Source organism: Lepidothrix coronata, unplaced genomic scaffold, assembly GCF_001604755.1.
Source record: "Lepidothrix coronata isolate B3197 unplaced genomic scaffold, Lepidothrix_coronata-1.0 Scaffold5, whole genome shotgun sequence".
In the NCBI taxonomy this organism is placed as follows: Eukaryota; Metazoa; Chordata; class Aves; order Passeriformes; family Pipridae; genus Lepidothrix; species Lepidothrix coronata.
The window spans coordinates 3,943,103-3,970,853 of record NW_016690185.1 but is presented as its reverse complement, the minus strand read 5'-3'; the positions used below and the strand labels follow the sequence as shown (position 1 = coordinate 3,970,853).

Genomic DNA, 27,751 nt, shown 5'->3' with positions numbered 1-27,751 from the left:
CATTGCATGAAACAATACAGATAACCACAGCTACGGGTTGCTCTGTCCGGTGTTTTTTCTTGGCTAAGATTCTGGTCCGGTACACAGGGAATTTTTTTCATGAAGAGTCTCATGCTAGAGTCTTTATAGGAGCTAGGCTTGCCTTGTATGAAAGAAAAGAATATTATCCTCTCTTTATAGGCAGGGGATTATATACCCCAAGTAACAATAATGGAATTAGCAGAGCCAGGAAAGGAAGCTAGAAATCATGCTTCCTACTGTACTTTGACCTTAAGGTTAAACAAATTCTAAAAATTAAGAAAAAAACAAACCACACAAAAACTTTACCTTGATGCAAGACAATTAAAGGCAATACCCCTCAGGCTACTGCTGGCTACAAGTGTCAACCTCATGGAAAACTAGAGGTGTAGTCAGTGCTGCTACGATCCCCTCTGACATCAGAAAAGCTCAGCCAGTCAAGGACTCCCTGCAGACATGGGGAGTAGTCAATGATGCAAAGAGGAGCTTCCCAGCACAAGTTCCTGCAGCTGCTCACTATGCCAGTGTGCTTCCTTCCCTCAAAGGCTTTCTTTCTGGTCTATATATAGAAGAAATGCAGATGTCTGTTGTGAGGGGGTGGAAGGCAATGTGGAATATCTGCTTTCCAAAGCTATAGAAGTTAAGGCAACTGCATAATGCTCTTGACTCATCCTGTACTTGGCACTGAATCAGTCTCTTAGAGCGAAGGAGGGATTGCATGCAGCAAAGCCATACACAACTAGTGACAATCAGCCTTACAGGACTAAGAAGCAAGACTAGCTTATTTTAGTCACTTTAGTAAAATCATTATAGAAAATGGTTAGCCAGGACTAAAGGGACTCTAAGCACTGTTCCCTAATCAAGTTGATATCATGCAACAGGAAGAGATTATAAACTGGGATGTATCCCTCTACATTGTGCCTGAATCATGCTCCCACTGACATGACTTGCTTGAATGAAACAAACATTGCTGCCCTGTGAATGCCATCCAGAACTTCACCAGACAGGTCCGTTCTGATGGTGATACCAGAATGCATCAGCTACCTGTGTGTTAATGTAGGAGAGAAAGGGATCTCTCATCATTTGTTCCCAGCACACTACCTTCAGTCTTGCCTTGGTGAGGGCATTATAGTATGGATGGGAGAATCCTTATGTTTTTCATCAATAATTCCTTCCAACCCTGCTATGGAAATGGACATTAGTTAGGCTAGGGACAGATAGGCGCAGTCCACTCTCTCTGTGGACTGAATGGAAAGCAAGTACACAAGTTTTGTTTACACATATCACTTTCTGTAAACAAGTTGTTGATTTTCATAATTTATAGCTCTTAGAATTTTTCTGCCTTTGGGACTGGGTTTCCTTTTTACTGAAAACTGGTCTCCCTCTTTAGCTGTTACTGGGGGGTTATAACATTGCCTTTCAAGAAAGAAAGATTACTATACATTTGTTTCCTTTTACTCTGCTATCCGTACCTTAACATTTGTTTGTCTTGTAACCATACATCAGAATACTTTCTTAAAAAGACAAATTTCGTATTGATGCCTTAAGCCCCTAATGTTTTTTTTATTTTTCTAATATTTGTAAGACTTGTAAGTTTTATAAGTTAGTTTTAAAGCAGCAACCTTCCCCCCCCCTTGTCCCTTGTTCCTTTCCCTCTCTCTAGCACCCTTGTTTATACATTGCTTAACCCTCTTACCCCATTCTATGCTCCCCATATCAATCCTGCTTCTGAATACAGCAGAAGTGTTTAGTCTTTTGTCAAGGCAAGGCCTAGACAGTTGACAGAACAGCATATCTGGGCCTAAACCACAGAATAGGTCAGGAATTAGGTGACTATGTACCCTTTGTGCTCTGATGATGAAGAAGGAGGGGTCCCAAAACACCCCCAGACCCATTTCAAGGGGGTGGACCTGGGGCGGACCAGAGTAAAGGCCGCAGGGTGGACACATCTGGGATTGGATGGATGGTATTATAAAATGTAACTTCTCAGGCACGGCCGGTGCATCCTGTAACATCTTAGCCTTGGCAAATAAACCCTTTCTTATCTCACCCCTAATTAACTGCTCCTGGAGATTTTTTTTCAGCACCAAAATACACCGGCAACAGTATATTAACCCCTAAGCTGACATAGTGGCACACAAAAGACTCCCAGCTGTCCATTCAGCTTGGTTGTATGCAAAGCAACTTGAGTTTCACATAATGTTTCACAGCCTAGAGGGAGAATCAGACCTTCGATGTTATGCTTAGAGTTTGCTGGAAATTTTTCAACTGAAAAGATTTTCAGTAAAAACAGGAGCATTATTGCTGAAAATGTGATTATAAACTATATTATGAATTGCCTCTTGATATGATTGTTTATTTGGTTTTGTTGGTATCTGTCCAGCTGGCTAGAGGAAAATAAGTATCTTCCAGATTTTCTTTCTTTTTTTTTTTTGTTAGTCTTCTGGTGAAAAATGTTGAAGAGAAAAATGACAAACAATGCAAAAAAAAAAAACCAATATTTTTCAAAAAATACTGTTCGTTTAGAAAAAATGCCCATTTCTCATTCTGTGAAATTTTAACAGCTCCAATTCTTATGCATAAATGAAAGGAAGAAAAGAATTGTTCCAGTAACTTGTCCTCTTAAGCACAAAAGCTGGCCTATATGTATTGCCTGCCCATGGCTCCTAGCTATTTTTCATGGTATTTTTCCCATTTACATCCTTTCTGCATCCCCTCCATAGCCCCATGCCATTTGCAGAACACTTGCAGGTGCTGTTTTGCACTGACGTTCCCTGGGCTGCTTCTACACCAGGGTGACTGTTTAATGCAGCGTGCTGGCAGGGCTCCACATGGAGCAATCGCCAAGACTTCTCCTCTCTCCCCCTTGGTATACGAATGAGTGCAAAATAAAGTCAGCAAAAATTTGCATTCAGGCATTCGTGGACTGAACATGGAGTTTTGATGGACTGACCAAACCTATCAGAAGTTTTCACTTTTCTTTCAGTCATGGGGAGAAAGGTTGTCACGTCTTCAGTGTGTATATGAAAAGAGCTGCATACAGTTAATGAAAGTCATAGGAGCAGCTCAACTTTGCTGTTAGGTTCGGAACACGAAAGATCATATATCACTGTAACCTACCTAACCTTCCCTGTACTAAATGACAAACTGCTGCAAATAGCCTTTGGGTCAAGTCTCGCATTCACTAAAATACTTGTCCTTCAGCTGAGGACTCTGTTGAACTCATATATCATTCAGCATCTTAAATCACACAGACTTGCATAAATGCTAAATACTAATTAAGACTGAAAAAATTACTGAAAGATAAAGTCCATGAAATGGGTCAAATCAAGGCTTAATTACATTTAGAATTTATCTTTTTAGATGACCTTAGGAAGATAGAAGACTGCAATTTTCTATGCGTTTATTAGGTTGCTACTGTATTTCATCCTGCAACTCATTTCTCTCTCAGAAGCCATTCAGACTACAGCCTGTGCTCATCCAGAAAAGGATTTCCAGTTGGACACTTCAAGAAGCAGGATGTGGCAACATTGTTGAGCTCACAGGGGCTTGGCTGATGCTAAGAATGTTTAAAATTGTCCTTATATAGGACATGTCTGTTGATTAACAGATCCCAAGAAGCAGTTTTTAAAAGGTTTTATTTCAAAGGTTTTATTTCATGTACAGGGCATCATTTGCTATGAAAATGTTGTTATTTGAAACATTTCAAGGACTTATCTAAAAATGCATTTTGGAATCAAGTAGAAACTATAGATGTTGCCTTGTGCAGCCACACAATGAAGTTAGTAATCATTACTTAAGCACTTCTAAAGCTAAGTGATTTCTGAGCAGTGTTTCTGCCCTGAGGAACAAGCACACTAAGAGAAGACAGCTAAATAGTCAGCAGACACTGAAAAAAGGGAAGATGACAGACAATTTATTTATCAAATCAGTCAATTCCTTGCAAGGAGCATGGCAGCAGTGTTGGGGTTTTTTATGTGGCAGAAGGCAGGAAAGTAGCAGATATGCTCAGGGAGGTCAGGCAGTGAATATAGAGCTTTTAGGTGATGGAGAAGCTGACAAACTGGCTGCTTTGATGTGGATTGAATTGCAACGGGGTTTTTCTGAACTGAGTAACACAACTTTGTGTAGGGCACATGATATAAATAATGAAAAAGAGAAGGAGATGTCGTACTGAGTCATATGTTTGGAGATAAGATACGAGTTGCTGGCAGGGAGATGCAGAACCTATTCTGAGCACAGTTGCAGAGGAGAGGACTCAGGAGAGGTGACAAGGGAGGGGAGAAGGAGGTATGATGCAGGAGGTCAAGAGGAGTCACATACATATGACAAGCACTTTTCTTCTGCGTTTCAAAATGTGATGTTAGCACAGTGGCCATATTTGATAAGAACAATATAAACAAGTTTGTTCCAGCCTTCTCTCCATTCCTAGAAATCAAGCACAAAGGGTGGCGTAGCACTACCTCAATTTACAGTCTGCCATTTTCCCTTTTGCATCTGGGCTGCTGCTAGTGTGTCATTATTACTGGCCTCCAAGTCTCACTCAGCAGCTTCTGATGCAGAGGTGTGATTCCCTCCATCAGGTGAGCTATGGTCTGTGCTGTGGTGTCTGCAGTTCCGGGTTGGTCCTTAGAAAACTGGGTGGTGGAATTTAGAGAAGGTCCAAAGCTGCTTTGAATTACACCCCAGCTGTGATCAATGTAGGAATGTAGTGTGAACTGAGCTTCTATAAAAGCTACATGACAAGGTTGTGAAAGGCAAGGAAAAAGAAAGCCCAGCATATTTGTTTTAAAAGTCACAATATATCTGCAGCTTTTTAAATGACATTTAAAAGGAATTCAGACAAAATTGTGATTCTTAGGTGTTTTATATGTCTTCTGATTAGTCTTTGTTGAAATTATCTGTACTGCAGAATAATTATCTATACATAATTCCCTACATTAGCATTATAACCTAATCACATCTATATAGTTTTTTGTATGACTTTTTTAATTGGTTCTGTAATAGCCTCTGTAAAAAACAGTAACCTGAAGTGATTAGTCATTAATTATTTTCGCTGTCCCTGACTCAAAAGAAAAGAGATGACCTAATCAAATCCGTACCACTACACAGTCTTTTCCAGAAGTAGGAGAAGTATCAGAACACGCTTTTAGGGGGTAGAAAATCACTTCAATTCTTTCCCCAAATGACTGCACAAAGTTCGATGTGGAGCTCCAACAATATCTTCCTAGCAACCACTGTGGGTTTATTTATATCAAAGAGAGAATTGTTGTAATTGTGTGTAAATCAAAGCCTAATTTAACAAAAAGGAGAAACATATTCCTTTTATGTCCAGCACTATCTTACTGAAAGAAATTTTTTCATTAGATTAATAAATATTAAAAGGTAAAATACAATTCTAAACAAACAATACAAATGAGAGTAACATATGTAGAATTAATAATATGCAGTTAATTATCCTGGCTTACATTCTGAAATGAAATAAACTGTCACTTCTTACAAAACTTAAAAGTGAAAGGGCTAGGTTCTGCACCTTGAGCCAGGAAAAAGGAGTAAGGTGCATTGTTCCATATTCTTAATCTAATACACAATTTTATACATATATATAATATGTAGTTATATGCAATGCACAAAAAGGTATGAGTATACTATACAGCCTTATGACAATATTTCATCTAATATATGACTTATGTAGACTGTGACAATATTGTTTTATGTGAAGCATCATTTAAAGGCATATGTGAACACTATTAGAGGTTAATATTATTAAAGATATAGGTATCAGTATTTAATTTACTAGTGCCTATGTAGCCAATGCACTCGGTATAACACATCTTTTCATGTTAATCATTGTACATAGCTAGAAAAAGCCCTTAACTTGAATAGTTTGAATGTAATTAGATGAAATAGAGAAAGGAAACATTTTAAGATATGGTGCTGGGGCACAGATATACTTAATCACTTCTCCATCGCTAAACAGACATTAAGCAAAGGGGAAACTAGACTTGGATGTCCTGAGTCCTAATGAAGTATCTTAAATTCAATGACCATCCTTCTCTGCTAATGTACATCCTATTGTGTTATTCCCCTTTTTATCTTATTTTATACAGCTCTGTACTTTTTTTTTTTTCAGCCAGAATATATAATAGTCAAAGATAATACTGGTGCCAGAGGATAGAACTTGCATTAACAAGCTAATGATGTCAGGTTTTGTTACCAATTTATTTATTTAAAATTTATTTTAAATTTAACTACGGATCTGTCAACAGAGAACTAAAAGGGAACTTATTTCCCTCAGTCATCCTCAAAAGATTAAGCAACTAAGCCAGTGGCATCAAGCTGACTGATGTTGCCCAAAGTGCTGTTGCTTAGCATCGTCATGATGCCAGTGCTTTGCAGGTTTGTCTTTTGTGGGGTGCCTTCCAATGGACTGCTCTATCTCGCCTGTCCTGTGGTCTCTCAGATGTGCACTGGAGGCATACCCTTGGGCACCAGGACCAAGGAAGAGGTTTTAAAGCCTTCTCTTATGCCCTCAAAAGCACCACCACAAGCCTTTCACAGTCCTACTCTGCTCAGTAGCTGCCTTCTCGCACTGGATTTACTTGGACTCAGCACGGTCAGCCAGAATACCTAGTTAGGCCACAAAAATCATGACATTGCTTAAAAATATTGAAAAAAATTGGCTTTCTATCAGCTTTGAGCTTACCTTTTGTGCAACACATCAATAATGTTTGCAAGAGATTTTCCACAGCCGTTAAAGCTGGTTAATTGGCTGCTGACACATTGAGTGGGTTTTTTTTCTCCATTCTGTTTCTCCTCTTTATACTCATGGATCTAGGAAATGAGGTTTTATAAAAAAATTTAATCAGTGAATATTTTCAAATGCACCATAAAAAGATGAAGGTGAGATGGAGAAGAAAAATCAGCTCTTGCTGAAAGAAACAGAAATTTTATGCTTGTAAGGGCAACAGGCGTGATTCAAATGGAGCTATACCTTGTAGAGTATTTTTTCTGCTAAATTTTTGAGAAAAAGACCTTATTTCTTTAGCTGTATTTTATCCAAATTATCTGTTCTATCCAAATGGTCACAATTCTATCAGATTAGGAAAAGGTTTCCTTGCTCTGTTATTAAGATACCTTTTTTCTCCCTTGTCTCCACATCTTTTGTCATTTCAACTAGTGATATTTGGCATTTTTGAAGGTAGAGCCTACAACATATAAACTTTTTACTGTGATTTAGGTGTTCAATTAGTGTAAGCACATGTTGTGTCAGAAAGTACAGGGGAAAATAGTTACGGGGAGGGAGGCAGAAGATAAAAGATGAGCAGTAAGTATGAACCTGAAGACTGATAGTAGAAAACAAATACCTGTCTTGTCATTGTGTTAGCAGAAGCTAATTCTGCTACTTTATTTTCTAGTAAGATATATATTTTTTAAAGATGTAGCATTTTAAATGACATGAGAGATTAAGAAGAAAGTAGCACATATTGAAGTAACTTAAAACTAAATTTAGGAATATTTTCTTGTGTTTCTAAGTACTGCTATCTGCTAAAAAATATTATTATATATCCGCATTCAATGATATTTTTGTAACAGATCTTGACATGAAATAGGAATAATGTGTCTCCAGAATTCAATAGAAGCAAATATAATTTTTTAAGCAAGTATTTTTAAAATATATACAGATCTTTCTTCATATATGTTTGTGTATATATGTACATATATGAAGTCCATTGTGACCTCCCTACTTTTCACAGAGGAAAATCTGAGAATCTGATACATCACAAATCCTAATCTCACCCTCCCACCACACACTAATTTATCAAAATATCTTTCCTAGAAAACAGCTGTCTTTTGAAAATTCAAAGCTGTGGGCTAAATTCTGCACTTGCTGATGTAAGCGTGCCTGTTCCAGCTGCCTTTAAGGTGGGCTGCAAGGCAATGACAGCCTGGAACTCACTGAGATCCTAGCAATAGAGGGATGGAGGATCATTTGCTCTCACTGAGAGCGACAGTACCTTAAAGAAAGAAGGACGGTAGAAACTGGATACCTAATTTGTTTAGAGCAAATTTCCAGATTCTGGCACCAGTTGCAATTTCAGGAGCTTAGGGGAAAACAGAAGTTGCAGGCACTATTGTGTAAAAATAGCATAGTAAGTCTGTTTGGAGGAGTTGTTTTCCTTGTCACAGGCAAAAGAAAGTGGCACCCTTGTGCACCAAGGAAAAACCAAAGTAGGAAACTACAGAGCACAGGGTGCTGCTGGTAGAGCTTCTTCTGTTGCCTCCCATACACACGCTCTGCTCTTGGCAAAGGCTGTCGAGAGAAATAGGAATTCCTGCTGTGACAGTGCTGGCAGCCTTCTATGTATATCTGATAGTTTGGTAACTTCAGGATAATGAGATCAGGTTGTGAGGTTTACTGTCGATATGAAGGGAATGGTGCCTCATTTCTATCATTCTACAGACAAGGACCATATCATGTTAGGACAACAGAAAATGACCTTAAGTTTTGCCAGTTAGGTCAGACATTAGGGAAATTCCTTCATGTAGAGGATTGTCAAGCATTGGAACAGGCTGCCCAGAGAACTAGCTGAGTCACCATCCCCAGAGGTATCTAAAAGATGTGTAGACATGACACTTAGAGACATGGTTTAGTGGTGGACTTGACAGTGCTGGGTTAACATTGTGACTCCATGATTTTAAGTCTTTTCCAACCTAAATGATTCTATACCTCTATGATTCTGTGATTCTCTATTTTCTACAAGTCTACATTCACAGAACCCTGTAAATAGCTAATCACAATATTGATGACAAAAAAAAAAAATCTTTGCCTGGAATGGGCAGTGGCTGCATGAACAGTAACAATTGTAGATACAACAGTAGTTTTATAAGAACTAGGGTATACAAGATAAAACAGCTGTTTTACATGCACCTTACTTTTAAAAATATCCATGTCTGGATTGAGACTGTGGCAAGAAATTGATAACAACAGGTAATTGTCTGCATCTTCCTCAGGAACACCTGGGCAAATCTCCTGTTAAGAGCTTTTCAAAAGCAGACTGGACACTTCGCCAAAAAGTGCATGGGAGAAACACAAGCTAACATATCACTTCAATCTTTCCTTCCTAGAGTATGACTCAATAACTCAACTAAAATTATCCTTGACTTTCACAAATTTATTTCTTATAGAAATATATTTGATGATCCTCAACAAGTTTGTTCCTGCACCTGCTAAAGACAGGAGAAATTATATTTTGTGGAGCAGTAATACTGCAAAATCATAGCCTTGTTTTTTCAAAGGATCTGGGTTATGTATATTTATGCTTAGATGATGAATATAAATACCTGGTGCCCCTACACCAAGTAACCATCTGCGTAAAAGTTACTGTCAGGCAACACGAGTCTTTCACTAAATCAATGTCAAAAAGTGATGAGTGTTGTAGTACCAGGTAAACATTGTATAACTTCTTCAGGCAAGAAATGAGTGGAGTTGTGGATGAAAAACCCATTTCTTTTTCTTCCTCCCACTTGTCCCAGTCCCTAGATAATTTGATCTCAGTAAAGGTCCAAGATGTTTAGCTCACTGGGAGTTCTTTAGCACAATATGATTGTGGGAATGTTTATCTCCAATATATTAGCTTTCCTATTTCAGTACACTGTTTTTCCTTCTCCCAGGACCTGCACACCCCCAGCATTCCCTCACTAAGAGTAGCTTTTTTGGGGAGAGAAAAGCAATCTTCTGGATGGGACAAACAGATTTGATGCATCCCAACCTTGCAAGGAAGCCTTGCAAGGAACACCAGCAGGAACACCAGGCTGTATGGAGCAGAACAGCCTCAGGATCAGAAATACAGAGGGCTGCACCCACACCAGTAAGACAGTAAAGCAGAGGCTAAACCACTATCCTGGGATTGTTCACTAATAGATAGCATGCTCCCTGATGTGCACTTTGCTTCATGCCACCTAGAATTTCCTAACCCAGTGTTCCAGTACTATTCAGGAGGCTGTAAGCAAAACAGTTGTGGTCACTCCGATTTAAAGAGTATTTAGCCTTCTGGGTGCAAACTGTTTTAAGGTCAGAGAGCAGGCTACAGAGCAGGCTATGGACTGCTGAATTTGCCAATCCAAGTATAGTGAGGGATACCACAATAGCAATGACACCTCATGGCTTTAACATCTTAACACTTAACATGTGCATTCTGCTTTGTAGTGTTATCATATGGTGAAATATCAGCCTTTAACATGAAGAAATTGTGCATACAGTGACATGTGTGCATGCAATGACATGTGTCCTGTGTCACTGCTATGGATATACAGGGAGAAATGCTTATGTAATGGCAAGTATGTGCACCTTTTAGTAGAAAATCCATCTCTCTTAAATTGTATCTCCAGAGGGCTATTTAAAATATTTTTTAGCAGCATAAAGATGCAATATTGTGCTCAATAAGTCTTAGTACTCTTTGTGGCAAGAAAATTGTTCTCCTAATCTCTTACACCTGAGAAGCATAAAAGAAATAAAGCTATTGTTATTAGTTCCTGGACTCTGAAGAGATGCCATTGCAATTCTGTCACTACTCTACAGAGACCTGTTCATCAACATCAGATTTTTAATTGTTCCAAACCCATATAGACTTCAGGTAATTGTGTGTCTTTTAAAAACTATCTTTCTACATAGAAGCATGTTAAAATTACCCCAATATGTTCCCCTTATAGATGTTTCCATTGCTGGGTAAATATGCTGGGACGTTTGTTATCCTTATTTTGCTTCATACATTTTACTTGATAACAAAGGACATAGATATCACAGCAGACATAGGATATGCAACATTCATTTGTGCCTTTGCATCTGGTTACCTGTTTATGTCCTTACCTGTAACACTCATGTAGACCTACTTACCATCATGCATCTGTGCCAGGATTTTAAATATAAATAGGCAGATGCTTGCTTGGCTTTTCAAAGGCAAATTTCTCCTATCTGCCTTTTTCCATGCACAAGGCTGCAATATCTCACTGGAGGGCCAGCTGCTCACAAGTGGAAGAGGAGGGAAATACCAGGAGTGCACACCTGTGGGCAGCAAGGGTCAGCACTATTTCTCCTGCTCCAGGGCGCTCTGTGCCAAGCAGAGATTGTTGGTATCTGAGGCTGACCCTGACATGCAGGGCCACAAAACAGGGAAGTAGCACAGTGCTGTGAAAGGGTGCTGTGCCAGCCTGGCTTGAGAGGAACAAGAGGCAGACATCAGTGATGAGAAGCAGACACCCAGGCCAACAAAACTCAAATGTCCAATGTTGCCTAAACCTTAAAGTGCCCATGGCTTCACACAAAGTGCTCCTGTTTCTAACACCAATATGATGTACTGTAGTCAACTGCAAAAATTTGAAACATGAGATTTGTTTAATGATTGTAAAGAAAGGAAAAGAGGATGTTCCCCAAATACTTTTCTTCTAGTTGTGTCTTGCTTGCCCTATGGTCTCAGGATAGGAGTTGTTGCAATTCTGAACTTCAGACAAAGCCAAAACAGAGAATGAGTCACGAGCAGGATTTTGTCCTGGGTTCTCTGATGTTCCCACTGAGGCCAGAATTGCTCAGCACTGTGGGAGTTTCATTTCAATCCACATTCACATTTGTACTGGAATTAGGCTGGTTGAGATGGGGGATGTTTTTTCAGTTGCATTTCACCATTAATGAATACAGAACCCAATCTGATTAATAACTAGTGTGTTGCAAGCCCAAACCAACTCAGGAATAAATGATTAGTGAATGGATCTTGCTGCCAAAGAAATGATTGAGGACATGAACTGAATAGGATTAAATTTGACATTAGAATTTTAAACCGTGTAAGCAGAAAAGTACCATATCCTGAGTACAACCCAATCATTGATTGAGAGGGTTAGGGACTAACTTCCTCATTAAGCGGGTTCTTCTACAAATGTACACTTTGGTTATATTTCACTATGTTGTTTCTTACTCATTTTGTTCCATTCATTTTCGGGGACAAGGAGAAGTAGGGAGAAGGAAAGTGCCAGCAGACTTTGGAATCCAGAGGAAATAGTCCTGATCCTACATGCCTGGAGGCAGCATAGTTAGCACAGTGTCAGGCAGACCCTATGATGGGGCAGTGGCATCAGGGAGCAGGAGGTACCAGAGGTAGGTTTTATTGGATAGTTTGGACACTGCTTGGGGTGGTGGCAGCTGCTTGTGCTGAACTTTCCAACCTGCACAGCCCTACCCTGACTGCAGAAAGAGAACCACTACCTAGGCAAGATGTCAGTTTGGCTTGGTCTGGTAATATCCCTGTTCCTAATGGCAATTTCTGGGATTTTTAACAATGTAATGAATTTTGGTAATCTTAATTCACAGATTTGTTGCTTAACAATTATTAAACTTTTGTGCATATAAACAGGTGTAAAGAAAAATACTCAAAAAATCAATTGAAGTAAAATTTTTTGTGTCACATCAGCCTGTAATCTCTCATTTCAGAAAACGTGATGTGAAAGAACCAGACAATCTACAGTAGAGTATCGTATTGGAAATCAGCCTAAGTATGGTCATTTGAGAGTATTGGGCCAAAATACATTGTGCCAAATATTTTACACCACTTAGCAGCTCATTCAAAGAGTTGTGCCATGCACAGAAATCATCTGCCTCCTTGAATGATCATAAGGCATTAAAAAAATATAATACTTGAATCCTGGAAGTAAAGGCTGGAATCACATCCCCAAAAGAGAATTTTCTTTTGCAGATTGCATGCCAAGCTTTTTCTGAGTTATTATCACAGATGGTGAAAAATTCCCATGGCCCTATCCTCATGTTCTTTTTCATTCCAAATGGAGTCCTTTGTGAAATACCAGCATGACTGCATATGTTTGAACTCTGACTGTCCACTTAAACGTATGCTGCACTTCAATGGTGTGGTCTCTGGGAGACAGTGTTAGGCTCTGTTACAGGAGGTTTAGAACAATCTATTTTCACCCCAAGGCCACTGAAATCCTGCCTAGTATTATCTCTGCTAGACTGTACCGCTAAACTAGAACAGTCAGAGCTGAAACACAGTCTGTCATGCTGTGCTTAATCCAATAGAGCTGCAAGCTTTAAAAAGGCAATTCTAGTCTCTCTCTATCTTCTACACCCAGCTCCACGTATCCATCACTTCCCTCAGCTCTCCCCAGTGATCTTTCAGCTCTTGAGTTAGTGGGATTTTCTCACAGATCCAGTAGAAACAATGGCTGGCTCTCTGATCTCTTGGTCATTGGTCTGATGGATGAACTCAGACAAGATGCTTCAACCCTCTTTCCATCCCATCTGTGCCTCTATACAATGGGGAAATGATAGTGGTAAGGTCCTCTATCATGGTGAAAGATCTTCAGTGTCAGTGTATTCCTCAGTAATTAGAATGAGCCTATTTAATTGACAGAAAAGTCAAATTTAAAATTACGCTGGTGATCTTTCATCTTAGACCTCAGAATTTCTTATGTTTGTATCAACTATCAACAGCTATACAGTACCCATTTGTTACTTGGTGTAATAGGTATTCAGAATGAATTTTGAAAGTATATAGTATCAGAGACCTATAAAAGAAATCACAGGAGCTTCAATTGTTCTTCCAGTGGGTGCTAAATTTTATATCTGCTACAGATTTGGGGAAGAAAATACTGATCACATTTTGCAGCTAAATAGCAGATGAATTTTAGAAGGGATGTAGGGGGAGCTGGTCAGCCTGATTGCAACCTTTCTGGTGTGCACACTGTTTTGTCATCTGAGAGGAACAGAATAGACTTCCCAGCAGTCCTGCCCTTATCCCTCACCCTCCTGCTGTTCCATAGAGCTGGCCGCTATGTCTGTGCACTGCCTACGTTTGTAACCCCTGGCTTACAGGGATAATTTACCTCAATTCCAACTGGTGGAGCAGTACAGAACAGCTGGAGCCTGCTCATAGACTTGGCATTTAATGGGCTTTTTGGTGAGTAGTGGTACAAGCTTTATGTATCTGGTACTGGTTCACAGTATCGGAATGGATCCGTTTCATAAGAAATACGATTTTATGCTTCTTAATTAAACAATTAATTTAGTTTTGCCTGTTATTTTGCAAATCTCAGGAGATAAAGTTGTGAACAAGTGGATACTGTATTTACATCAGGAACTGAGGACTAAAGAATGTTGTAAAACTGTTAGTATTCAGAGTTGATTTCCAGATTAATGTTTGGATGCATTTGAATTGAGAGTTAATTTTACTTTTTCCTTGACTGATTTGATAAAACCTGGTTTGAATACCCTGTAACAGAATAAGAATACAGACTTAAAGCAAGTCTTGACTGTCTGTGAGTGTCCTTGAAAGTCCTTCTTTATTCTGATTATGATTCTTTTCCATTAGGAAACACAGGTTGTCCTGTAACTCTAAACTAATAAGAGACAAATGTCAAGAAAACTTGGATGTTTAAATCAAAATTGATTTGCATGGTCTAAGATTGACAGCTGTTTCATACAGCTGTGAGTCATTCTATGGAAATCTATGTAAAGTAAAATATTCTCAGTGTGTTTCATCCAAATGAGACTAAATTTATCCACTGAAAGCAGAGTCTTGAATAAACCTTGGTTCATTCACAGAGAAGAAACCAATGCTTTTGCTTAATAAAGTGATAGCAAACTTGTTTAGTATGAGCATGTCCTCTTTTACTATACATTATATTAATATTAAATGTGTCTGTGTATGTAGAAAATTAGAGACCTCATCCCAAAGAGCCCAGAGAAGTGGAGACAACATTGTGCTGGGTGTTGCATCAGTTCTGCACTACTGAGGAATCCATTTTATTTAGGGAGAATCCCCATGAAAGCAATAAGGGCAGTCAACGACCTGCTTTATACAAGTGGGAAGACTCTGCTCATGCGTGTCTAAAATGTGCCATAGAAAAGACATGATTGCCCATTTTATGGCATGTTGAACTTCACACGGAGTCTGCTTCTAGAAAAGAACATTTCTAAGGTATTGCATGCAATAAATGAATCCTCTAGGCTCTTGTTTTCAATATTGCATGCATGTCTTTAGTGTGAAAACTTCTGTGGAGGCTTCATGAGCTAAAAATTCTCTGAGGTGGTGTGCTGAGACTCCAGGAAACAAAGCTCATAATGCTGTACCTCTGAGTATCTTGACTCCCATTCTTCTATATTCAAAAATCAATGTATGATGAAGATGTGGTTTTAAAAGGCCCACTGTATGCCGGTGTCTATTAAAATAGCATTAATCATACCTTAGGTAAATTGGTATTTGTTAAGAATATGGGTAGTATTATTAGCATGACATATGCCTGGCATTTGAGTAGCAGTCATCAGTATATCTTAAGACAGAAGATCCCTACTTCATGGATCAGTTATCTGATGAAATATGTAGAGAGTTAAATTGAAACTAAATAGTTGCTGAATCTAGTGCAATTTGGAGAAACTACCTGGTCCCTACACTTTCCACATAAACCTGAGATTGAAGGAAAAGCTGTAGTTAACTGAGGAGGCTGAGCAAAAGGCTGCGTGGATGCCTTCATCATGCAAATAAAAACATGCAACAGCAGTGCACCCGCAGTATGATAAGCTGCCTGATGTGTGTGTGTGTCAGCAGCCCCATAAGCTGTGTTCTGTGTGCTTTGAAACTACATCTTTCTTTCTCCTATTTACTTCTTGCCCTCTGGTAACATTGAGTTGGCTGCTTGAGACGCTTTCACTAAGTACAAAGTCAATTGACTGTAAGTGGTGATGAAGAAAACATTGTGTGATTAATATTACACTTCAAGCTCTTCTGATCAGTCACAGAAAGAGCAGTCAAACAAACTCAACTTCATTTCGAAGAATCACACACTGTTAGTGGTGGAGAGTCTGCCTGGAGCCCAAAGGGAAAAACAAGCCACTTGAGGCAAATGTCTCTTCTTTTACATAGAACAAACTAGTTGAGCAGTGTTAAAAGCTGCCTATTGATTTGTGCCCAGACTGAAAGCCATGCAGTGATGTAAATGAAAATGTGTCAAGAGTCAATATTGACTTTTTCTTTTTCTTCTTCTCTTTTTTTTTAAAGCAAGGCCACCCCACTTGGGAAATGCTGTTAGCTATACCTCTAGGCTTGTCAGTGAGTGAAGTAAGACCCTTTTCCACAAGACTATATATGTCCAGACATCAAATTTACTTCTTTTACTGGGGTAATATGGACAGCATGCTGAGAGCAGCTATTGACAAAATTTGTTTTTTTGAGAAAATTGTTAGGTGTAGAAAAAGAAATGATAGAGAAGAAATCAAATGTTAGAGAAGATAAATTTGCTGGGCTGAGCTTGCAGTCTAATACTTGCAGAGTAGACCAAAATCTTTCTCAAAAAAATCTTTGCTTGCAATAGATTTGTGTAGCAATATAAATTATACTCAGTGAGAGCCAAGGACAAAGAAAGGGCAGAAAGGGCATCCTGTTGTCCCTAGAGAGGTGTGCACTCAGTTGGAGTAGACCTGGCAAGAATTTCCCTTTAGAAAGATGAAGTTTTCAGGTAGAAGACCTACAAAAGCCTCACTTTTGAGTGAAGGCTAGCAGAAGAGAAATGAGTGAGCCCTGAAGGGTAATCCAAATATACTATTTGTTGAGTTTGCACCATTCTTATCTGGGACACACAAGGCAGTTTAGGAAAATACAGCTAACATTTGCCTATATTTTCTCCCCTGAAGAATCAGATGCAAACTGCAATAACCACTGTGCTCAAAATCAATGTTATAGCTTTTTCTATTAGATTGCAAACTGCAGCTAGACCCTTTTAACTAAAATTTCTACCTTGCTAACTCTTAACAAGTAATATTCTTCCAGGTCTCTGACAAAAATTCCTTTTCTGTAACCAAGATAAGTTTTTCTCAATCTGTGCCACCAAATCTGGCAACTAGTTGCTTACACCTCACTTAGAGGTGACAACAGGATGTGGCAGACAGCCCATTGCAGCTCTGATCTTCTAAGAATGAACAGCAATCCACAAGGGAGGGTTGTACTTTGTGTGGAGGCAGGCTGTGATAGATTTTTTTTTTAACTTTATTGGCATTTTTAAAGGCTTTGGGCACTCCCACAGCTCCTAGCTTTGCTTCCTGGGCAGAAGAAACAGTGCTCCATCTATGGTAGTGGCTTCCTTCTCTCCATTCATCCATCTCCACTGGCCTCTTTCCATGAAAAAAAACCATTTCTCCTGTATCTATATCTAGTCACAAAAAGTCCTTACCTCAACTGTAGTCTTACTGAGGTGACAAAAGAACTATTTCAAAATGAAAATAAATAAATGGAGAAATTAAATTGCAACCTGTAGAGGGAACCAAACCGAGCACCTCAGCAGCAAAATGGCAGTTCCAGCTACTGGCAGAAAAAAGTGCCCCAAACTAGCAAAATGCTTGGCACATCAAAAGTGCAACTCCAAACATATTAAGTGTGTGGAAGTACTCCGATCAATTTCATGTTGATGAGATTCAACTGATTAAAATGAAAGTTCATTTTTAATACTCCAGCAAATTGAATTTGGCCTTCTATTAGAGGCTGCAACTGAGTTATAAATGGATGTCTGCTTATTTGGGCTGATGAACTGAAAGGTATTCAGTGAGAGATGTACACATGGTTGGCTCCCATTTTATTTTTGATCATGTCAGACAGGCTTTTGATCCTTTATTTTCTTTTTTCTTCTTTATTTTTTTAACGTTTTGTTGCCAAACAGAATGAGAACCATAATGTAGTAACTTTTTTTGATTTTTTGAAGAAGCATGAGTGTAGTAACAGCTTCTGTATAAACTAGATGCAATTTGTCACAAATCTGGAAAATAAGGCAATACTGAGTTGTTCATGCATTCTGCCTGGTTTGTCAGGCAGCTTGCTTTCAATTTTGTGTTATGACCATTCAGATTTATTATTGTTAAAATTCAGGCAGAGGGAGACAGGTGAAGATATAAAACTATTCCACTGATATGTTCTGTACATAACGTGCAGAGATATTCACTCAATGGAATTCTACAGCAAAAGAAACTAACAAGAAATATGAAAGGCAAAACACTTATGAAATGGATACATTTTATAAATCTGTTTTAAAAATGTATGAATGGGAATGATCTGACATTAATTACTTTCCAAACATTTTAGTTGTCTCACAATAATGTTCTCTGTGTAAATGATTTTATTTTGTTACCACCAAAATTTTCAGTGCTGTCTCACACTTCTCTATTCTGGAAACAACAATTAAATATCAGTGACTTTAACCAACTTTGGAAACACCTATTTCTTCTGTAGATCTTAAGAATTACACAGGAGAAGAGCTGTAAATTAGACCCACTTAGATGCTCAGGCATGTAGAACACAGGTACTGATATGAAGAGGATTTAACTAGCATGTCCTGGACTTCTAATTCCCTGGTGTGGTGCTCCACCTTGGAACTATGCAGGAAGCCATGTGAACTAGCCAGGAATGAAATGAACGGGAAAGAGGCATCTGCCTCTGGCCAGGCAAACATCTCCTTTCTCTTGATAATCTTGACTGCAAACTCTGCCCTAGAGCTTGGTGTCAAGCCTTCTTCGTGTATTTTATGAATCAGACACAATGGTGTTTCACACTTTTCCTTGATATTTCTTTCATTCATTCATTCACACAGAGTGATTAATTATTTGTTCTGGAGCAATGACTAGAATCTCAATAACCTAGCTGAATGGCCTAGCTGTTGGCAATAATTAACCATAGCCTTACACATGTTCTGAAGGTACCTCTGTAAAATGGCATGGCTAGAAAAATCGATGGGGAGTTGCCTTGTTTGAGAATTCAGCTTTAAGGACTAGGGATCTTTGGTTTGTGCTAGGACTCTTACCTAAGGTGCCAACACTTTTCTTTAAGTCTACCTAAAGAAAAACACTGTCCCAGTTCTAGCATCTCCTTCAACTCATGGGAAAAGAATCCAGTCTAACACCAGTACAGCATAAAAGCAACACACTTGTACCTGAGTCCTGAGCTTTCTGAGACACTGTTTGACTTTTTGGGGTATTCATTGAGGCAGTGACCTGACCAGATAATGACCTGGCACATATTCAGTAGCAGAAGCTGCCCCAATGCAGACACAAGCTGCAGCAAACAAGATCTCTTTTCCTTGTAGTCTTCCTGCTTCACCTAACCAGCCACCTGGAAGGTGAGGGTTCACATGCTTCACCAGACAGGGCAGAGGGAAGGACTCGGAGCAGTCATGGGTTTAAATAGCAAGTAATCTTTGAAGCGAAGAGCAGAAAATATGTCACTTTCCCATATGAGTACCCTAATGGCTACCCTATGGTCATGCTCTGTCCTGCTCTCTGGCTCAAAAAATTCTTAATCATTTAATGTAAAACAAAAGAGCTTGCTTAGGAGCAGCTCAGAGTGCTCTGTCCATCTCTCTATCTCTGGGTATCCACATATGCATGTGCATACAAAAAGACACCAGCACATAGATGAAGAGGTTGCAATTCTCTTGGGAGCAGATATATGTGAGTTTGAATCCTCTTAGGCTGGAGGGCAAGGGAAGATTAATTTTGTTTTGTTCACAGCCTTATTCTAGAAGAGGATTTTAATGGTGGTCTTGAAGGAGGGTTAGAAGAGTGACCTTGGGAATGCTGTATGCCTGGTAGTATTTTGTTGAATGCTAAATTGTTGAAGGGAATAAAGAATGCTAAGTAGAGGAAAAGAGGCAAATCAATTTATCTCAAAACTGTATTAGTTAAATTAATCATTTAAATGATCCAATCTATGTGCTTTATAAGACGCACACTTTTATATGTAAGTCACTTGTCTTTTTTACAGATTAAATGCTTTGAAGTCATTATAATGATATGTCCCATTTCTCAGAACAGGACACAGGGGGTAGACATGATAATAGCTTATCTGTTTTTATTTTTAAATGAATCTGTTTGAAATATCTCCAATATGCAAAAGAAAGGAAATTATAATACGGATGAAACAGTGGTTGTCCAAGAGCTCCACTTTCTCTGAGAAATCTCTATGACAAACCATATAAACAAATCTCTTGTTTAATGTTTTCTTTGCTTGTTCAGGTGTTACATTCAGGAGTGAATGCAAGGCATAAAAGAAGAGGCTGTGCATGAGTTTCAGAAAATAACGTGTGACACATTTTAGAGAAAAGAGAAACAGGAAAAGAAAACATTATTCATTTTCCTCTCCTCTAACCCAACTCTTTAACCTTCTTTTATAACTTTCAAGCACATGCTTCTGTCCTCTTGAATTCAAAAAAAATACTTAGTCTCTCACACCTGGAAGGGGGAAAAGTTTGAGTCCCGTTGCTTTGATGGTGTGACAGAGTGAGGAGAGGGAAAGCAAAGTTTTGTGTTTTGTTTAGAAGAAAAAGAGACAGATAGAGGGAAGGAAATATTGTGTGAATAGGAATAAAGCATTCAAAAGCCTTTCAGAAATTCAGCTCCCCTCCCTTTACCTACCCCATGAAATTATTCCAGTTTTGATCCCATATCTCTCTCTCTCTCTCTCTCTTTCTCCTTCTTTTTTCAGTGACACAGAGTATGTGATCCTGAAAGGTATCAATTCCCATTTCCTTTCCTGCTTAACTCAGATCAGGAGAGGGAACTGTTTGAAAAGCAATGGTTATGAAATGGATTTTTAATGTAAGCTCAGTAGTTTTTGTGAATGTTCATGCCAAAAGAATTTAACCTGTCTGATTACTTAGAAACAAGAGCAAATAAATGTAGGCTGGGAACAAGTTAAAATGTGATTTCTAATTTATTGTAGTGCTTAGGAGCATATTTTAACTCAATTTGCCATGCTCTCCGTGATTACTCTAGACATGTCAATGAGAAAAACTCTTCACAGTGGAGCATCTGGATCCTTGCCCTTAAATAAAACAGTATTGTTTATGCCTTCTAATCAAGGATATTGTTTACAGGGCAGATAACTGTTAAGTCTTCTTTCCATTATTGACTACATGATTTAATTCCTTTTGCAACTGCATTTAGATGTGCTAAAACCTCTCTTGACTGTTTATCATCTTCTCAGTACCTTGTTACAGTATGTGAATGTAGCATAGTTTTAGCAAAAGAGCTGAGTATGGAGCAAAGTCCAAGCTACTGGTCGTCTATCCCAAATAGCTGTAGCAGTCTTTTTATTGTTTGTTTTCTGCTCACGTAAACACATTCAGGGAATACTGTATGGTTGGATAGGAGTATAAAGACTTCATCAGCCTAATGGAACAATTAACTCAACCATTCTGCTGCTCTTGATCTGCAGAATTTGGCTTTAAGATTGGAGTGATAAGGTGAAGATTAACACCTCTGAGTCAGTGGGGCTGATGAGACATGATTTATTAATCCTCAAAGAAAACCTTAATTGGACACTGGAGTACTCTTTTCTTCATTGTTAAACACTGCCAATTCCCCAGATAGTTAGGGTAGATGGTGAGTATGATAGAGACTTATCGTAATTAGGTGCACCAAAACTAAGGTAATGATTTTTTCACCTGGGAACACCATGTGTTATTTTCTCCAAATAAGTCAATGCTGATATTTGTGAAGACCTGGAAAACATCCCCTACAAATGGTCATTGACTACCCAAACATAACTTATAGAAGGGAGCTGGAGAACAGGATTCATAAGAATCCTTTGATTTAGAGGAACTGTCTTAAATCCCGGCCTTCAGAGCTCGGAGAATTTACTGTGCAAGCAGGTTAATGAGAAGGCTGATTTATCCTTATTTTTTTACCTACCATTACTCATTCTTTCATCATGTTCTTTCCATTAAGGGGCACTGATTTATAGGAAGAAGCACTCCTCTAAGGAGTTTGGTAGGTTTTGAAACCAAATCTCTGAAATACTTTTTTTTTCAAAGAAATGTCTTTTTGCTGCCAGTATAATAAATAGGTTCATTATAATGCAGCATGCTGATAAAAATGGGAGAAAAGTCCATAGGCATACAATTCTAGCTACTGTACCTCAGGCTCAAGAGATGGAGCTGTGTGACTTGAGGATTCATTAAGTCGCTCAGTGTAGTGCGAGCCTGATGAAACAAGTTAGCATTCTCATTAGGGGGTTGGAGCAATCATTTGGAAAAAGCCTCCTTTGCTACATTTGTTTACTGTGTCACAAGAAGCATGTCCTCAGTCAACTGGGATAATCATTGTCAACGTTTTACATAGTTACAAAGCAAACTAATAAGCCAGATTGTCAAATTATGTCAATCATGTCTAAACATCAACAAACAAATTGCTGCATGCAGATGGGAAATTTGTAAAAAAGCCTAGATATTCAGTTCAGTGTGAACAGTGCACATTGCGAGGTCATGGTTTAAGGCTAATATATGGGGGAATATGGCTTTCCACCATGTGGCTCTGAAACAAAATTTCTGTCTCTATTAAATTGTTTGGTGAGACTTTTGACATTTAGGGCACTGACTGAGGAGATACTTGTATTGTTAAGCATTGCATCTTGCTTTTCCTACCCTGACATTGTGCTCACTAGATTATCATACTGGTATTTTAGTTGTCTTCTTGTTGCCTCCACTGAAATCTTTGTATTTTATTGCACCTTCACACCAAGACTGACTTCCCAAGGCTTTAGCCAAAGTAGTGATGAGAGACAAGAAGTGGTGTCGGAATTTTTTCTGTTAATGAAAAAGGAAAATTATATGTATTCCTGCCCAGCTCTGTTGGGGTTTGGAGTCAACTTTTAGCCCAGTGATCGTGATGCAAGCTTTCTGAGTGACAAGTACTTTTGGCACTTGTCATCTTTGCACCAGACACCACTCTAGGGGGGAAGGGGTCTGTTTGTGGTTGGTAGTTGCTGAGTGCTTCTGTGATTTCACCCCTGCCTGGAGTTATACATAAGGGACAAAAGAATGAAGAGTTTAAAAAAATGCTATAAAGCTTTCAGAATGCTTAAATATACTGAAGTGAAGATTGCACATGAAAGTAAAATGAAAAGTAAGGTGTTAACCTGTGGAAAGAACAAAAGACCTATTAAATTAATCAATAGGTCTTTTACAGTGGCAAATATAATTTAGTTAAAGAAAACATAGAGAGTGCAAGAAGAATATAATGAGTTTTCCACCTCTCCTAAAAGCAAGAATTGAGAAGAGCAGTTATTGACTGATAGGTATGTTCTTCAGAGAGGAAAATTGCATTCTGGAGGGTGGGTCTTGGAGCTGCACTGAAGTTACAGACCTGTCTGCACCATAGTGTCTCTTGGGAGCATGGCCTTCAACTCAGAGAGATGTCACCTGATTAGGAATGCTGGAACGTAACGCATCAAAGCCAGTTTCTGTCCTTCCTTATATTTAGAAGAAAAAAGCAAGAAAGAGATAGCTAGTAATTCCTCAGCAACTTACTGTGTTTTGGGAACATGGAGAAATAATGATAGAAAAAATAATGCATATTGTAGACAAGGACATATGTTTGGGGTCCCATGTAGAGAAGACCTCTCTGTTATTGTACATACCAGCGTAAAACACTCTTTCCATCAGGTAAGTTCCAAAGAGTTTGATATTTTTTGTGCCTGAGACATAAATTTGATTGTTCAGTCTCAATGACATGTAGATTTGGGGGTTTTTTACTAAGAGTATAATGTGTCTTTATCCAAAATATTTGTGTTCTGATACTGAACCCCATCATTTTTATGGTTATTCCATATTAACGAATGTTTGGTTTAATATTGACCTGTTTTTCCAAAGGCTCACTCAGCAACAGATTTACCTGTATCAGTGTTGCATTTGTCATGTTGTATTGACTTCCCCTGATCCAAAATTATTATTATTTGGGATGCCTTCATTCATCCTTCATAATATGGAGTGCTTGGTCTATATTGTATTCTTTCCTTACTAACCTCTTCTTGAAATACAGTCATGAGCTACCTAGAGCTCAGGAGTTTGGAGACTTAGACTTTTGCAATAGCTATTCCCTGTAGCATTAAAGATTTAACTCCAATGTTATTAGTTATACTATTGTAACTTCTCAAGAGTTTGTGTCACAGTCTGAATCAAGGTGCAACATAGAATGCAACTTTCTAATTATGAATGTTCTTAGCCAATAGTAGGTACCTGCTATTCAACAATTCCCTGAAAGCTGGGCAAGAGGAAAGCCAGAAACCCTAATTAAACTATGAGTATAACACACAGAAGGAGTGAGAGTGAACAAATTTTATTGTATCATTCTGCACTTGACTGGAGTGTTGATGTTATTAAAACTTCACAAGCCATCTCGGCTCTTTAGCACCCATATGTGTTATGCTGGAGTCTGATTCTCAAAAAGGGGGAACCAGGGAAAACTTAATCTGCAATTCTGAAGAAAGACAATGATATTTTGCTTTCTCAATGTGAAGCAGCTTTTGCTGAGCAGGAGTTTAGGAGGCCCATGGGATCTGTACATGCTAGCAGGCACAGAGGTTCATTTTAACTTCGTCTGGCCTTTTGGGAGATAGTAAGCACATAGAGCATCTTTCTTTCCACATAGCTTCATAATAAACATCCAGAGGAACACGAGCTTGCAAATATCACTGTAAAATTTTAATTTAAATGGATCTTCCTTTAAAAAAATCGATGACATTAAAAAAAAAGACAAAGAAAAAACCAAAACAAACCAAAACAAAAAACACACACAAAAAAACCCACAAAACAGCAACAACAAAAAAAACCCCAAAACAAAATAAAAAACAAGCAAACAAACAAAAAAGCAAAAACAAAGACAAAAACACAGTTCTGTTTCAATCTCGGTCTCCCTAAAAAGACAAGCGCCAGTAAGATGTTGGTTCTTGTGAAAAAACACATACAACCTGACTGATTGATTTTAAAATGTAATCAATTAAAAATCACATTTGACATTTTTTGATTGGAACTTAGTTTGATCTGGAATGGGTCTGTGCCCTTGCCTACTATTAAGTAGCAATAATAATAAGATTGTTCTTGTATAGGAATTTGAAACCGATCTGCCTTCCTACAAGCGGATAGTTGGTGCAGCTCAAAGCACTGTGAGTCACAGCAGATATCTTAGCTCCATTGGTTATGTTATCTGGAAAGGGAAGGCTTTGGTAGAAGAAAATGGTAACCCTGAACAAAGGAAGAAGTTGTCAGTGGAATGAGTTTGTCTTTTCAAAGTTGCCACCTGAGAGACAGCTACAAGCAGGAGGGACTGCGGCATTCTCACAGCATTGCAACCATCAAGGCTTGGATGCTGAGGTACTGCCAGAAACGTGTAGGAATGCAGCAAGAGAGCGGCTAGAGCCTGCTCTAGAATTCCAGGTATAAAGCTGGTATCAAACATCTGATCCATATTTCTGTCTAAAGCATTAAACCAGACCTTCCTTGGCCAAAAGCAAACTCAATTGCATTATCTTCTGTTTGTTCAAGGGATAAACCTGGCAGCTGTTCTTACTGTGTAACATTTATATCTTTACAGAGGCTGCAATAACAGATATAGTGTTTATATCTTTGCAGAGGCTCCATGTGCCAGGGCTTGCTCCTTCAGTGACCTCAGAAGGAGCAGGATACTCAACTCTGTACAGAGCACTCTCTCACTGACAGGATACAATTGAGTGGATGGATTAATTTTCCTTTGTTTTACCTTTATGCTGCAAACTAAATACTAGTCATTTTTCAGTATTTCATTAATGTTCAACTGACAGACTTAATTTGAAAGCAAGTATTTGTTATTTTCATAGATGGAAAGAAACTGTTAGAAGTCCTAGAGATAAAAGAGATTTTTTTTCCCTTTTTTTTTTTGCCTGGTGCATCAAAGGGTACAAACACATTCCTAGTTCTACGTCTGGTTTCTCCAACATATCCTGATAGAGCTGCGAGGATTTAGGACAAGGAGTGTGAATGCACATGGAGCATTGGTTTCTTTTTAGGCAGCCCTGTTCTTCACACAACAGTGTGAATAAAGCCTGAAGCTGGGCATTGTGTAAACTGATGGGGAATGGCACCTTTTGGGGTAAGCTAGGCAGAATGATGCTTAGTGCCAGTTTTAAGTAATACTAGCCTAAGGATCCCTGCATAGATCCACAACCCGTATATATAAATAGCACAGGGAGCCCCTAGGAATCTCAAGGTGGGCAGGTGTAGGGAAATTCTCCCTCACTGGGTCTTACTAGACTGGACTTGGCAGCAGAGGAACCAGCTATATAGTTTGTCCCTGGTGGCCTGGGAGTGTGGGCAGATTGGGCAGGAGCCTGACACCTTCTCCATTGGATGGGATTCCTACCAACACACATCTGGGGAGAAACAGAGATTAGTGGGGAGCAGTCACCCCACAGCAAAGAGTCAATAGGACACCTGTACTTGCCTAAACATTTTGCTGCTGGTGTTACAGCAAGACCATGGGACAGGTTCCTCTGATATGGGATAGTTTGATAAACCTGCTATTGCTGATACTATTTTGGCAGATTTTTTGAAGCTAGATTTAGCTGGTGGGGACACTGAACTAACATCTTTCAGAGCCAAAAAAAAGTATTCCTACCAGGGGGAAAGATAGAAGCATGCATTTCAATGGAAACCAAGGTTCTCTGCATATATTAAACTTCAGCTCCGTGGTACATTTTTTACCTAATATATACATGTATCTTATAAAACAGAATTTAGTGACTTATTTACCTCACCTAATACAACATTAAGTCATGTCTACAACTGCAGTCTGTTAGGCAACTATTAAATAGACAACATTAGGACCATTAACTGGGAGGTAAGAGGTGCTCTATCTCATACAACACTCTCCTGAAGTCTTATTCTATTGATCACAACATGGACACTCACATCACACCCAATTGGATTCTTAGTTGTGATCAGTCCCATACTAAATACATTAAATTTAATCAAACACAGAAGAGTAAAAGTGCCTGCCATTCTCAAGAATTGTTTGTCTGAGTGGCTCTCAGCACAGGGGAAGGAGTGTGGCATTGCCATCCATCTTCCACCCTGCCTGGGACCTCAGGTGGGAATGTGTCACTGCTCTGAAGCACAGGCAGCTCCATCACAATCTTTCACAGCCAGCTGTTCAGTATGGTTACCAACTCACAGACGTGGATTATTAAGCAGATATCACCAGGTCTTCTTTGCACAAAGTGAACCACAGCTGGACAGAAATGACCACAAGCCCACTCCCACTAGAATATCTTCTTCCTCCTTTTTTGCAAGAGGGCTTCAGTCAAGGAACCCGTGGAAGGGTCAGGAGAAGGGTGTGCTGCATTGGTGCTTTCCAGCAGAGGGGAAATTATTTTGGGCCAGTATAACTGAGTCTGCTCTTGTACCAAACAGTGAGGAGAAAGTTTTCCACCAGGCTAAGCTATGATCTGGCTCCAGTTCTTTAGCACATTCTTTTAAGTGTAAAGCTACCTGTATATATTGTGAAATGGAAATCTTCCTGGTAGCCTGCTACTTGGTAATTGCATCAGCAGTGCAGGGCGAGAGATGGCAGGAAGAGATGTAAGCATGGTATGGAAACAAAGCAGGAGGAAGTCAATCATAACGAACATTTGCTTAAGAATATACTGTACGTTTGGGTGTGGAAAAAGACTAGTTTCTCTCTTACACGCTGTAAGGCGAAGTAATTGAGGTGTTCCATTCAGATGCTATTACAACTGGGAAGGTATGAGATGGCCTCAAAAATTAACTAGCTGGAGACAGACTTAAAGTATATTAAAAAAAAGTCCTTCTCTGAACTTAACTAGCATAGCACATAATTCACTAAGCTCTGATGGCGAATTTATGATGTGGAAAAATTTATTTC

General features: G+C 38.9%; 1 protein-coding gene across 4 annotated transcripts in view; it reads left to right on the top strand.

The window, feature by feature from the left end:
- HS3ST5 (heparan sulfate-glucosamine 3-sulfotransferase 5) overlaps window positions 1-27,751 on the top strand; it is a 192,909-nt gene that overhangs the window by 147,047 nt on the left and 18,111 nt on the right. The window contains exon 1 of one of the 4 annotated variants that reach the window (XM_017830353.1): window positions 13,855-13,979. The exons of the other annotated variants lie outside the window; for them this stretch is intronic. The gene's annotated coding sequence lies outside the window, so the exon portion shown is untranslated. Of the gene's footprint in view, window positions 1-13,854; window positions 13,980-27,751 lie in introns of those variants that run through there. 4 annotated transcript variants of the gene reach the window in all.